The 14,058-nt window shown below is 45.3% G+C and overlaps 1 protein-coding gene across 1 annotated transcript in view; it reads left to right on the top strand.

Moving 5' to 3' along the window:
- Nucleotides 1-7,489: 7,489 nt before the first annotated feature.
- Nucleotides 7,490-14,058, top strand: part of SLC38A5 (solute carrier family 38 member 5) — a 34,482-nt gene continuing 27,913 nt past the window's right edge. The window contains exon 1 of the mRNA XM_075185571.1: nucleotides 7,490-7,584. The gene's annotated coding sequence lies outside the window, so the exon portion shown is untranslated. The remainder of the gene's footprint in view (nucleotides 7,585-14,058) is intronic.

Consider the following 14,058-nt stretch of genomic DNA (forward strand, 5'->3'; position numbering starts at 1 on the left):
GCACAGAGTATATCAGGAGATGAGTGATGTGTTCGTGAGGACAGGGCTGCATGTGACAGGGGCAGTGACATGATGTGAGGAGGGGAATGGAGGCAGCAGGAAGCCACAGACTGAGAGTTATATAGTGGAAGGAGCAGGGTTCCCCAGCAGCACAGAGTATATCAGGAGATGAGTGATGTGTTAGTGAGGACAGGGCTGCATGTGACAGGGGCAGTGACATGATGTGAGGAGGGGAATGGAGGCAGCAGGAAGCCACAGACTGAGAGTTATATAGTGGAAGGAGCAGGATCCCCCAGCAGCACAGAGTACATCAGTAGATGAGTGATGTGTTAGTGAGGACAGGACTGCATGTGACAAGGGCAGTGACATGATGTGAGGAGGGGAATGGAGGCAGCAGGAAGCCACAGACTGAGAGTTATATAGTGGAAGGAGCAGGGTCCCCAACAGCACAGAGTATATCAGGAGATGAGTGATGTGTCAGTGAGGACAGGGCTGCATGTGACAGGGGCAGTGACATGATGTGGGGAGTGAAATGGGGATGGTAAAAGCCAATCCATAGTTTTGACAGCAAGCAGTGCTGCAGGGGACAGCATGTGATTGGCTGTGAGTTGCTTCTAGCCTCCCCCCAGCCTGTTAAGGTTAATCAGCAACGAACGACCCCTTATAATCTCCAGTGGGTGCGATACACCTGTTATTCTTTACTTTCTGTCTAGAGGGGATTTGTTTTAGGTTTTAAATAAAATTGTGGGAGGGGAAACTTTACATGCCAAATTAGTTCAGTAGATAAAAATATATCCACCTGGGTTATTACCCTCTTCAGGTATATTTCCATCTGTAAATTCTGCACCAAGTATTACACAATTTGTTGACTTAGCAGTCAGTGCAATTATATGTACTTTATGCCAAGTTTCAACCACATTTTATCACAAAACCAAAACATTTAATGCAAATTGCTGCAATTGCAGTGTTCTGTTACTATTTGACCACAAGATGGTGCCAGAGCACCACATAACAAGAACATGATGGAAGGAGAACAGTATCAGTCACTAAACTTTATGTCCCTCAAAATTGTTACTTTGTTCTTATTTGTCCATTATAAATTCACTTGGCAACAATATAATTTGCAAATTATTGTCATTAATATTCTGGCAGCCTTGTGGTTGAAGTGAGGATATATTAACGTTCTGTCCATGTAGGTTACATTCCGTGCCCTTAAGATGCCCTAGACAGCATTGTGGGGCGAGTACTCTGAGAACTATTGGGCACTGGGCACCTCCCAGCTAATGGGCATCTTACGTTACTAATGCTGTACATGTTTTGTTAAATTACGAATTTGAGGCATTCCTATTGCTGGGTAACTTGTTGGGCATTGCTAGTGCTGGGCATATTATTTTGGGCATCGTTACTGTGACTGCTGTGAATACTACTGGCCATTATTACTGGTGGCATATAACTGGGCTTAACTGGCAATGCTGGGCAATAGTGCTGAAGGGGGGAGTATTAGGCATTACAGATAATATTGTGCATATCACTGGGCATTGCCATGGTACTACTACTGGGCATAATACAGGACACATTGCAATTGTTGGAGGAAGTGATTTGTGATCACTACAATGACAGCAGCTGCAACCACATGACCACGAGGAACACGAGCTATATATGTCTGTGTGTGTATTAGTTAGGGAATTTAGACTGTAATCTCCAATGGGGCAGGGACTGACTGTGAGTGAGTTCTTTGTACAGCGCTGCGGAATTAGTGGCGCTATATAAATAGTTGATGATGACTCATCTGGTGGCACTCTGTCCATGTGGGTAATTCTTCTTACACAACCAGTGTTATGATAGTGTAATAAAGCCAACATACATATATCATTCTTATTGCATTATGCTCATCTCTCTCATGACATGTAAATTCCCCTGACACATTCAGCTAGTTCTGATAACAGACATGTACCCTGTCCTATTGTACTGCGAGGTTCTCAGCAACCACTAGATGGCAGCAAAGCACCAGAACACATATCCCTATACTCTGACCATAAGGGATGAGGGGAGCGCACACTGTACACTGTTTAAATTAAAATGTTTTGATATCAGCATTTATTTATGTTCATTTACAGTCATTTTTCTTAGTATATCATAGGCTCTAAATAAATAAAATGTAACCAATGTGAATGAAACCCATAAAGAAAATGTTCAAACAGAGTAGAGTGAGTAATAAAACAGCCACTATGTACAGCCAGTGGGAGCCAGCGAGGAGCCAGTGAGGAGCCAGTGAGGAGCCAGTGGGAGCCAGTGAGGAGCCAGCGCAGAGCCAGTGAGGAGCCAGTGGGAGCCAGTGAGGAGCCAGCGCAGAGCCAGCACGGAGCCAGTGGCAACCAGCGCAGAGCCATCTTGGAGCCAGTGTGGAACCAGTGGCAGCCAGCGCAGAACCAGCTTTCCACAATGTAGCTTTTATCTCCTAAGAGCTGGTTATTTCCTCTGGGTCTGAGTGTGTAAATATCAAACATGAAATAGTTCTTTATATTTACATAATAACAATTCATCTACACGGAGGACATTGTTCACAATATTTCTGAGCAATGCTGTGCACACAACTGACACATGTCTTACACATGGAAAATACAATGGTTCTTGCAACTGACACGTGTCATACACATGCAACATACCACTGTACTGTGCACACAACTGACACGTGTCATACACATGCAACATACCACTGTGCTGTGCACACAACTGACACGTGTCATACACATGCAACATACCACTGTACTGTGCACACAACTGACACGTGTCATACACATGCAACATACCACTGTGCTGTGCACACAACTGACACGTGTCATACACATGCAACATACCACTGTGCTGTGCACACAACTGACACGTGTCATACACATGCAACATATCACTGTGCTGTGCACACAACTGACACGTGTTATACACATGCAACATATCACTGTGCTGTGCACACAACTGACACGTGTCATACACATGCAACATATCACTGTGCTGTGCACACAACTGACACGTGTCATACACATGGAACATACAGTGGTGTTGTGCATAGAACTGACAGGTGTCATACAGAGCAACATACAACAGTGCAGTGCACACAGCTGACGGTACAGGACACGCAGTGCTGTGTATGTTGCTATGTACATAAGACAGGAAGCTGTGAGCAGTGACCATGCAGAGGACACCTGAGTCTGTATTGTTCCAGGATTCCTTGTTCTGATGCCAAATGTTCAAATGGGAAACTGCAAAACTGCAGGAGACGGAGCCTGAAACAGCAGGGACACTATGTAATAATAACTTATAGAGAACACTAAGTAATAACCTATAGAGAACACTATGTAATAAGAGCATATAGAGAACACTATGTAATAATAACTTATAGAGAAGACTATGTAATAATAGCATCTAGAGAACACTATGTGCTATGTGGATTAAGCGATGGGAGGAGTTGGTAGGAGCGATAGCGGTCCTTGCTACGTATGGCGTAAGCGATGGGGGGAGTTGGGCGGAGCAATGGCGGTCATTGCTATGTATGAAGTAAGCGATGGGAGGAGTTGGGTGGAGCGATGGCGGTCCTTGTACGTATGGAGTAAGCGATGGGAGCAGTTGGGCGGAGTGATGGCGATCCTCGCTACGTATGGAGTAAGCGATGGAGGAGTTGGGCGGAGCAATGGCGGTCCTTGCTATGTATGGAGTAAGCGATGGAGGAGTTGGGCGGAGCAATGGCGGTCCTTGCTATGTATGGAGTAAGCGATGGGAGCAGTTGGGCGGAGCAATGGCGGTCCTTGCTACGTATGGAGTAAGCGATGGGAGGAGTTGGGCTGAGTAATGGCGATCCTCGCTACGAATTAAGTAAGCGATGGGAGGAGTTGGGCTGAGTGATGGCGATCCTTGCTACGTATGGAGTAAGCGATGGGAGGAGTTGAGCTTAGTGATGGCGATCCTCGCTACGTATGGAGTAAGCGATGGGAGGAGTTGAGCTTAGTGATGGCGATCCTCGCTACGTATGGAGTAAGCAATGGGAGGAGTTGGGTGGAGTGATGGTGATCCTCGCTACGTATGGAGTAAGCGATGGGAGGAGTTGGGCTGAGTGATGGCGATCCTCGCTACGAATGGAGTAAGCGATGGGAGGAGTTGAGCTTAGTGATGGCGATCCTCGCTACGTATGGAGTAAGCAATGGGAGGAGTTGGGCGGAGTGATGGCGGTCCTCGCTACGTATGGAGTAAGCGATGGGAGGAGTTGGGTGGAGTGATGGTGATCCTCGCTATGTATGGAGTAAGCGATGGGAGGAGTTGAGCTTAGTGATGGCGATCCTCGCTACGTATGGAGTAAGCGATGGGAGGAGTTGGGTGGAGTGATGGCGATCCTCGCTATGTATGGAGTAAGCGATGGGAGGAGTTGGGCTTAGTGATGGCGATCCTCGCTACGTATGGAGTAAGCGATGGGAGGAGTTGAGCTTAGTGATGGCGATCCTCGCTACGTATGGAGTAAGCAATGGGAGGAGTTGGGCGGAGTGATGGCGGTCCTTGCTAGGTATGGAGTAAGCGATGGGAAAAGTTGGGCTTAGTGATGGCGATCCTCGCTACGTATGGAATAAGTGATGGGAGGAGTTGGGCTGAGTGATGGCGATCCTCGCTACGTATGGAGTAAGCGATGGGAGAAGTTGGGCTGAGTGATGGCGATCCTCGCTACGTATGGAGTAAGCGATGGGAGAAGTTGGGCTTAGTGATGGCGGTCCTCTCTACGTATGGAGTAAGTGATGGGAGGAGTTGGGCTTAGTGATGGCGATCCTCGCTACGTATGGAGTAAGTGATGGGAGGAGTTGGGTGGAGTGATGGCGATCCTCGCTTCATATGGAATAAGCGATGGGAGAAGTTGGGCTTAGTGATGGCGATCCTCGCTACGTATGGAGTAAGCGATGGGAGAAGTTGGGCTTAGTGATGGCAATCCTCGCTACATATGGAGTAAGCGATGGGAGAAGTTGGGCTTAGTGATGGCGATCCTCGCTACGTATGGAATAAGTGATGGGAGGAGTTGGGCTGAGTGATGGCGATCCTCGCTACGTATGGAGTAAGCGATGGGAGGAGTTGGGCGGAGTGATGGCAATCTTCGCTACGTATGGAGTAAGCGATGGGAGGAGTTGGGCTGAGTGATGGCGATCCTCGCTACGTATGGAGTAAGCGATGGGAGAAGTTGGGCTGAGTGATGGCGATCCTCGCTACGTATGGAGTAAGCGATGGGAGAAGTTGGGCTTAGTGATGGCGGTCCTCTCTACGTATGGAGTAAGTGATGGGAGGAGTTGGGCTTAGTGATGGCGATCCTCGCTACGTATGGAGTAAGTGATGGGAGGAGTTGGGTGGAGTGATGGTGATCCTCGCTTCATATGGAATAAGCGATGGGAGAAGTTGGGCTTAGTGATGGCGATCCTCGCTACGTATGGAGTAAGCGATGGGAGAAGTTGGGCTTAGTGATGGCAATCCTCGCTACATATGGAGTAAGCGATGGGAGAAGTTGGGCTTAGTGATGGCGATCCTCGCTACGTATGGAATAAGTGATGGGAGGAGTTGGGCTGAGTGATGGCGATCCTCGCTACGTATGGAGTAAGCGATGGGAGGAGTTGGGCGGAGTGATGGCAATCTTCGCTACGTATGGAGTAAGCGATGGGAGGAGTTGGGCTTAGTGATGGCGATCCTCGCTACGTATGGAGTAAGCGATGGGAGGAGTTGGGCGGAGTGATGGCGATCCTCGCTACGTATGGAGTAAGCGATGGGAGGAGTTGGGCGGAGTGATGGCGATCCTCGCTACGTATGGAGTAAGCGATGGGAGGAGTTGGGCGGAGTGATGGCGATCCTCGCTACGTATGGAGTAAGCGATGGGAGGAGTTGGGCGGAGTGATGGCGATCCTCGCTACGTATGGAGTAAGCGATGGGAGGAGTTGGGCTTAGTGATGGCGATCCTTGCTACGTATAGAGTAAGCGATGGGAGGAGTTGGGCGGAGTGATGGCGGTCCTTGCTACGTATGGAGTAAGCGATGGGAGGAGTTGGGCGGAGTGATGGCGGTCCTTGCTACGTATAGAGTAAGCTATGGGAGGAGTTAGGTGAACAGTAGACTTTAATAATATTCTGATATATGTATTTCATGGGGGAAATATATATATATATATATATATATATATATATATATTAAAAAAATTCATTAATGACTATATTAGTAGCAGGTGACAATCATTGAATACTTTTTATTTCTGTGCAGTTTTCTAGGACTTTATATTCCACATATATTTTTCGTATCCTGCAGTGCGTTGTGTGTTAAGACGACCAGTGCTCTATTTGCAAAGCGAACCTAGACCCGTATTTAACAAGAGACGTTTCTTCAGATCCGCTTGTAGTTGAAAATGGACGTACTTAGGCCTGAATAACGCGACTTTTAGGAAAAAAAACGCACAATACGTTCCTTTTGCGTGCCTTAATGAATCAGGCCCACTGCGCCATGGTAGAGCGCAAACGACAGCACATCCTAGCAATGATTTATAGCGTGAGATTGTCAGACAGCGCCACCCACTGGCTGACAGCGGTAATCTGCTGACCACACCCACCTGCACGCTATGATACTCGGTAAGAGCGTTCCTGTGTGCTCTTTGGCTTAGTGATGACAGAGGAGGTAGGAAGCGGTTAGACAGGTCCTACCGTACATAATCACACTATAACAGGGCAGTAGGAGCCGAACTGTCACGGGGAAGTACTTTGCAGTTGTTGAATGTTAATCACACTGTAATTAATAATTTCATAGACCCCCTTATTACCCACACTGGATTTACAGCCTAATAATTCACTTTCAAATATTTTTGATACTGTAGTTACAGCAGAATAACTTATTTTTGTATCTACCCGTGTGGCTTTTCTATAGTATTTTTTTTTTTTTTTAATGTATGCAATTATTTTGGGTGACATTTTTTATTGCTTGTACAGGTTTTTATACCGGAAATGTATACTTTTATATAACCAGATGTACGACACTTGTGCCTTGGGATGCAGACTGGGAGAGGGGAGGGTCTGTCTGTCTACGTACGGTAAGTACTGTGTAGAGAGAGCGCACTTACACCCAAACGGAAACGTGTCTGGAGATGCGCTTGGAGTTCAATGCGCTCGAAACTGCGCACAAGTTCCCTGTTCTTTGTTTTCGAACGCAATTTATGTGCAAGTTGCATTCGGATCAGGCCCCTGACCTTAATCAGTTCTTAAAAAATGACAGGTCCCGTTTAAACCTCACTGTGTACCAGAGCTGGAGTTGTCAGTCTGCACTACGTGCATTACTGCCGTTCTTCACAGATGGAAAGTACTGAGTACATTAACATCTGAGCCGGCCAGCAAGGCTCTACGCTCCTCCCAGCAGTTTCTAAGGCAGTCGGGGGTTTATGTCCAAAACAAACACATGTGTGAGACTGCACAGACTGCACAGCACTGGTGTAATACCTCTACGTTATATGCATCTACTCTTCTGGATTACTGGGATGACAAATACTTGCAGTATGACTGAGATCTGATGCCGGAGGAGGCTATGGTGTCAGGTATTTATCCTGGTGACATATTACAACTCTACATGCAGGAAACAGAGGTAAGACATCCCTGACTCTCCAGCTGTCATGGAACTACCACCCTCAGCATGTCCTGCCAGACTCTGGCCACAAGGGAATGCTGGGATCTGTAGTTCCACAGCAGCTGGACAGCCACCGCTTGCTTACTTCGTAATGTGAGAGTGCAGTTCCGTTAGGGCTGGGGTAATAAGGGGGATGGACAAAATTTAGGGGACTGATGGCGGTCTGGGTGTTGGGGGCTATATGCGTTGTATGTGATATTTCGGGCATTTGTGGGTGTTTGATGTAAAATGTCTGACCCTTTTCTCACGCCTGGAGGCTGTTGTTGAAGGCTGGACTATTTATCTATTAATATTTTAATAATCTTTAGTTATCATTTTTATTATTTATTTTATTAGGGAAATCGTTGCTTGGTTTGAACCAACTATTGGGCTTGAATCATTAAGGAGCGGAAACGCTGATAGGTTGCATTTTTTGCTTAAAATTGCCCTGGGCATGCCCAGAACGAGCATACGGCAGAGAGCGCAGAGAGGTCCTTTACTGCGGACTACGATTTCAGGGAGGGAACGGGGAGGGGTACAGTAGGGCACGTGCCGAGCTCAAACGCACGCAGCAGCGTCCGATTCAAACTCTGGGCATCTCTCAGGTGCGTGTTTTTCAGTCGTATCACTTGCAGCAGCTACAGGTCAGGTGTAAGTGCCGATTACTAGTGATGACGGCTGTGTATACAGCTATAACATGTGTTTGTATCAGGAGCAACTGTAAAAATGTATTTTACGTACATTAGACGTTAATTACATCCTGATAAATGTATTTCATGGCAAAACAACAACAACAAAAAAACAACAAAACTTTTTCCGTTTTCTAATGTTTTGTCATCAATGACTATATTTTTAACAGGTAACATTAATAGGATAGTTTTTTTTCTGTACGTTCTTTTGGGACTTGATATCCCACATATGTATTGGACGTATCCTGTTGTCTGTTAGAGCAAAGCGGACCTACACCCGTATTCATCACCAGACGTATCTTCAGATCCGGATGTTGGGTACGGACCAGCGTATACCCGAACGTGCGTCGCTGAAAAATACCTGCACATTACGTGCGTTTTGTGTTTCTTGATGAATGAGGTCTTATTGCGTCTACCTCCCGGCTATCACTGATAGGTCAGTCACACATGTGCTGATATCAGCAGATCGGCCAGATATTGTGAGTGGCCAATCAGCAGGCTTTGACAATTATCCGGTCATCAGCTGACTGCAATGGCGAATCGAACTGACCGCGTGGACTTGTCGTCCGCGAAGCTGATCATGTTGTTGGGATCCTGTGCCGAGCTGTAGGATGGGCTCTTATGTGACCAGCATTAGATTCAGTGGAATCTACCAGATCTCCTTGAAAGTTGTTACATTTTTATCTCTGACAGGGATGTCCAACTGGTGGTGTTTAGGGCCAGATTCAGAACGCTGGCTTCTGTCCGCCCCTGATATATGGCTGACTTCTTGCGGGTTACCTAGAAACCGAAATCCTCTTGCAGTGTTTGTACGTTCACAGATGAGGACACAGCTGAGTGTAAAACACACAAATACACTCATTACTCCCCTGCACGGCTTACACTAACGCACATCATTGTCCCATTGTTTTATAGAGAGACACACACAGGGTAAACTTTATGCCCTGACCTTCTGCTGGCTCTTGTCTATTAATATCTGTGTATTTCGGGGAATAAAAGGGCCCAAAGGATTCACACAGAAAAAAAAAAAACCTCATTCAGCTTGACGTTACTTAACCCCTCGTCTACCATGAAACCTGTCATGTGATCACCTTTCTGTATATCATTGGCGTCTAACTGGAGTCTTATGGACTCCATTAGGAGGTAAGCTAACGCCTTATAAAGGCTGGCAGTAAAACACACCTCTTGTTAAACTGGGTCACGTCGCTGCAGCGCCCAGCGTTAGACCGGTAACGTCAGGGAAAATCTCTGATTCCTCCGGCTTTAACCCCCTTGATAAATTAAAAGTAGAGCTGCGATGGGCGTTTTCTGGAAACAGCTGTTTTCTCCCGATTTTTGGCTTATCGCAGCTTAGTCAATGGACCCTACAATGCTTAACAACTATACAGATTCCAAATGATCTAACACAGACACAGCTCAGTGTACAGCCAATTAGAAATCAGGTTGGAATTGAGAGAATTAAATGAGAACTCCCACTCAGGAATCTGCTGTTCGGTGCAACCCTGCACACTGAAAACTCCTGACAAGCTGTGTTTTTAACACTATAATTTCCAGCTCTCTTAGAGGCAACAACGGTCAGGGCTTATTTGAGCATGGTTCTGTCCTACTTGTATAATTCATGCGAAGATGAGAGGAGACGTCGTTGAGCTGTGCCCATCTTGCAGCAAGCGGGCCGGCTGGCTGGGCACTACACAACCAGCGGATTGCCAAGGCCTTAGTCGGCACTCAAAGGCAAGTAAACATGTTCTCACATAGGGACTTCTTTATAATCCACTGTACAGTAACCTTATTTATAACCTGGGCCACTGGGATTGCAAAATTATATGCATTTAATTGGTTTTAATGTCAACAATTCCTGCTACAGTTTGCATCTGCAGATTTAGTAAAGGCTGGGTTGTGTTTGGACGTCCTTGGTCCCAGGCTAGTTGACGTTACACAGACGGCAATGCTTGTCCGACTAATGTAGCCTTGTTGACACTCTTGTTCCTTATTCCCCCTGCTGTAAATCCTGGACTGAGGTGCTCTTTGTTTTCCCACACGTACGCTGTCATTACAAACATCCCCTATGGCGTATGTTGCACTCTACTTCCTGCATTCAGTTGTGATTGGTGGGAGAGATGCACACCTTCTCTACACAGGGCAGGTGAGGTGTAATATTACACTGATAGAACTGATCTGCAGAATCCAGCGTACAGTACGAGCTGTAATCAATGCCAGCCGAACAAAACCTGTACCTCTTGCTTGTTAACAAAAATAATAAGTTGTACTTTATTTAGGAATGCTCTTTATGGCTGTCAATCAACGTAAGGACCCACTATAATAAGTGTGTGTTAGACTAATTCCGCTGTGTACTAGCCCAGCGATGGTAAATGCTTGTTGGCCGTAGTCAGTGCACCGTGCAGAGTTTCACCTATACAAAATAAACCGGAAAAAATCTAGTAATAGTGCTAAGCCATTAAATAATAATCGATGCATAAATGTAAAGTGACCATTCAATATATTAAAGCGTCCACAATTGAGTGCAAGTCTTTTCTATAGGTGAAGCAGAATTCTTGCTTTTTCTTTGTGTCTCCAGGTGAACAGATTCTGAAAGTAATAAAAATACTACACAGCGAAGGACCATTGAAATGAGGTAGGAATTACCAAGCATACACATTCAAATGGAGAAAACCTGTTTAAATATAAAACAGTTTTAGTAAACCACTTTTTCCCCAAAGGGAACAATACGACTTAAACTGACGGATGGGCATTGCAAAGTCTCTAGAAGATGTAAATACCCGGGTTATAGAGTCCTTTGATGGGATGTCCACACGATATGATGTCCTTAGTTCACGACCAACTAACGCGTTTCAACCTATTTAATGTCTTTGTCAAGGTGACATCAATAAATCGGAACGCGTTAGCTGGTCATGAACTAAGGACGTCACATCTGTGCAGCCATGTGTTAAACACACTGACATCTGTAAACACACATCACGCCTGTCAGAAGCCAACTCATCACCGACTAACCAACCACCGACTAACCAACGATACTGACAAATTACTCTGCAGTTTCAGGTGCAGAACTCAAAGTAGAAGCAGCATTTGTAATGCATTGGGGGCAGGGTGACTGAAATCAAGAGCTGACGCCCTACTCAATCTGATAAGTGTTCTTGCTACATATCTATGTGCATTGCGGTGGTGACGGGATAGGGGTCTGAGTTTTACTTCAATTTTTTCTTAGACAGTTGAGCGTTTGCCTTGTTGTTTTTCTGATTGGCTTTGGCAAATCTGGTGTCATCCAAGTATCGCTCACCAGACTGGATAATTCAGGTGGCGGGCACTGGGCGTAGAAGACACCCGTTATGTGAAAATATTCCAGCAGTGTGAGCTTAAGTTGGCCACTTCCCCGAATGTCTGGTTCCACCAAACTTTACCAGAGAATCCTGTTGACAGATGACCACTCGGCAGGCAGAGGCCATTGTATGGCGTGATCCGGCGACCCCATGTGACATGGCTGCACCCCTGTGTTGCGTTACCAACCACAGCGGCGCACTCAATCCACATTCACGCATTTTGAGGGGGGAGTATGTCATTATTTACACACAGGGCACCCAGACTGAGAAAAAAACTCCCCTCAAAGTGAACCGGTCACCTACATAGAGAGTGTAGGCTGCCATTTTGTGGGCGGGGCCAGTATCGCTTGGCTAGGAACCAGTGACATCATTGAGGCTCTGTCTGACCGATAGGAATGAGGTACTGGTTCCTAGTGATGCATTCTCAGGACTATTGGTATAGTAGTAAATAATCTCACTTTTGGGTTACTCCTGGTCTCGTAGTACAAGATGTTCTTCCGACTATATAAAAAAAATATCATTATGGGAGAGTCAAAACAGGAAAATGTTCAGCAAACATCTAGTGGTGAGTAAACTAGTCTGCAAAACAGGAGTATAACAACAATAAAGGGGGTTCTACAAAAGAGGAAGTAAATATAAAAAAAAACACCTCTCAGTTCTGTTGAGGAAATAGAGTCTACTGGAACACCTGTACACACAGCGCAGCGTTTCCGTTATGATGAAACCCTCTCCTGACAGTGTACACAGCACTGCGCCGGCTCCTTACCATAATAAGATAGCTGCTGACGTTATATATTGCTGGTGCCCTAGGCATGACTATACCATAGGCTAACCAGGCTGCAGCCTAGGGAGCGAGGATTCTGGGAGTGCAAAATTGTGACATAGAATGGTATGAACTGAAATTCATGTTAAAATATAATACAACATTTGTTCTCCAAAATCAAAAGAAAACATGAAAGATAAATGTAGTAAGGTTTTAATCTTGACGTATTCCACGTGGTAAAGGCTACAGACAATGAGCCATTCTTGGGCGGGTGCTTGAAGATAAGGATTTAATCATATTTACCTACTACGTACTAGCCTGCGGCGGTTCTCAGGGGAGGCCAGGAGGTTATAACGTAACTACGATCAAATTATAATAATATCGGTTTCCACATGTGAGAATCAGAGTCCATCTAACGTGACATATTACTGACATCTATGCTGATTTCATTACCCGTATGTTTGTATTTCCCAAATAATCTAAATCATTTACCAACATTGCATTTAGGTGCAAAATTTGCTGTCATCTCCAACAACCAATCAGAGCGTTTGAGGGTGTATTTACTAAACTGCGGGTTTGAAAAAGTGGAGATTTGCCTATAGCAACCAATCAGATTCTAGATATCATTTATTTAGTACATTATACAAAAATGACAGCTAGAATCTGATTGGTTGCTATAGGCAACACCTCCACTTTCTCAAACCCGCAGTTTAGTAAATGTACCCCTTTATGTCATTGTGTCACTTGAAGTAGACAAATAAAAGCAAACTGATTGGTTGCTGCACCAGAAGTACCCTGATAATGACGTACACCTCTTACTATGTTTGAAGAAACATGTCTATCAGGTCTGCTGTTTCCTGTATCACCTGAATATAATATATACATACTAGTAGGTTAATTGGCTGCTATCAAATTGACCCTAGTCTGTGTTTCTGTCTGTCTGTGTGTATATTAGGGGATTTAGACTGTAAGCCCCAATGGGGCAGGGACTGATGTGAGTGAGTTCTCTGTACAGCGCTACGGAACCAGTGGCGCTATATAAATAACTGATGATGATGATGATATACATCAACCATGTAGAAAGTCTAACTGACATTGGAACTTTTCCCAGTTTTCATTCCTGTGTCACTGTAAGTAAAACGCTGCCATTCACATAAAGAATAAATATTTAAAACACAAGTAACCTGCGCCATGGTAACCTCCTTTAAATTACACTAGGACTAATGTAACCCCTACTGTGCATTGTAAGGAGTATTACAGGTCACGGCGGGGCCTTGTGACTGTATAAAGGTCACCCTGCTTATATATGTCTTTATACAGACAGCTGAATTCCACAAGGGGCTGTGAAAATCCAATGAGACAAAATAAAAGTTCTCGTGGGAATTTACCTTTGCACAAACCGTCTAAATATTGCAAATTACTGAGCGGGGCACAATCACAGCCAGAAGGGGACAGAGGCATGCCCGAAAGTAAGGTATAAGGTGAGTTTGTTATTAATGGGGAATACCAGGTACGTTCATTTCTATACAGACATGCATTTATGTCCTACAATACAGCTGTAGGTCTGGAGTTCTCTGAGAACTTTGCTGGTGATTTCTGCTTTTTAAATGTGTCCTTGC

The sequence above is a fragment of the Mixophyes fleayi genome, chromosome 9, assembly GCF_038048845.1.
Source record: "Mixophyes fleayi isolate aMixFle1 chromosome 9, aMixFle1.hap1, whole genome shotgun sequence".
NCBI lineage: Eukaryota > Metazoa > Chordata > Amphibia > Anura > Limnodynastidae > Mixophyes > Mixophyes fleayi.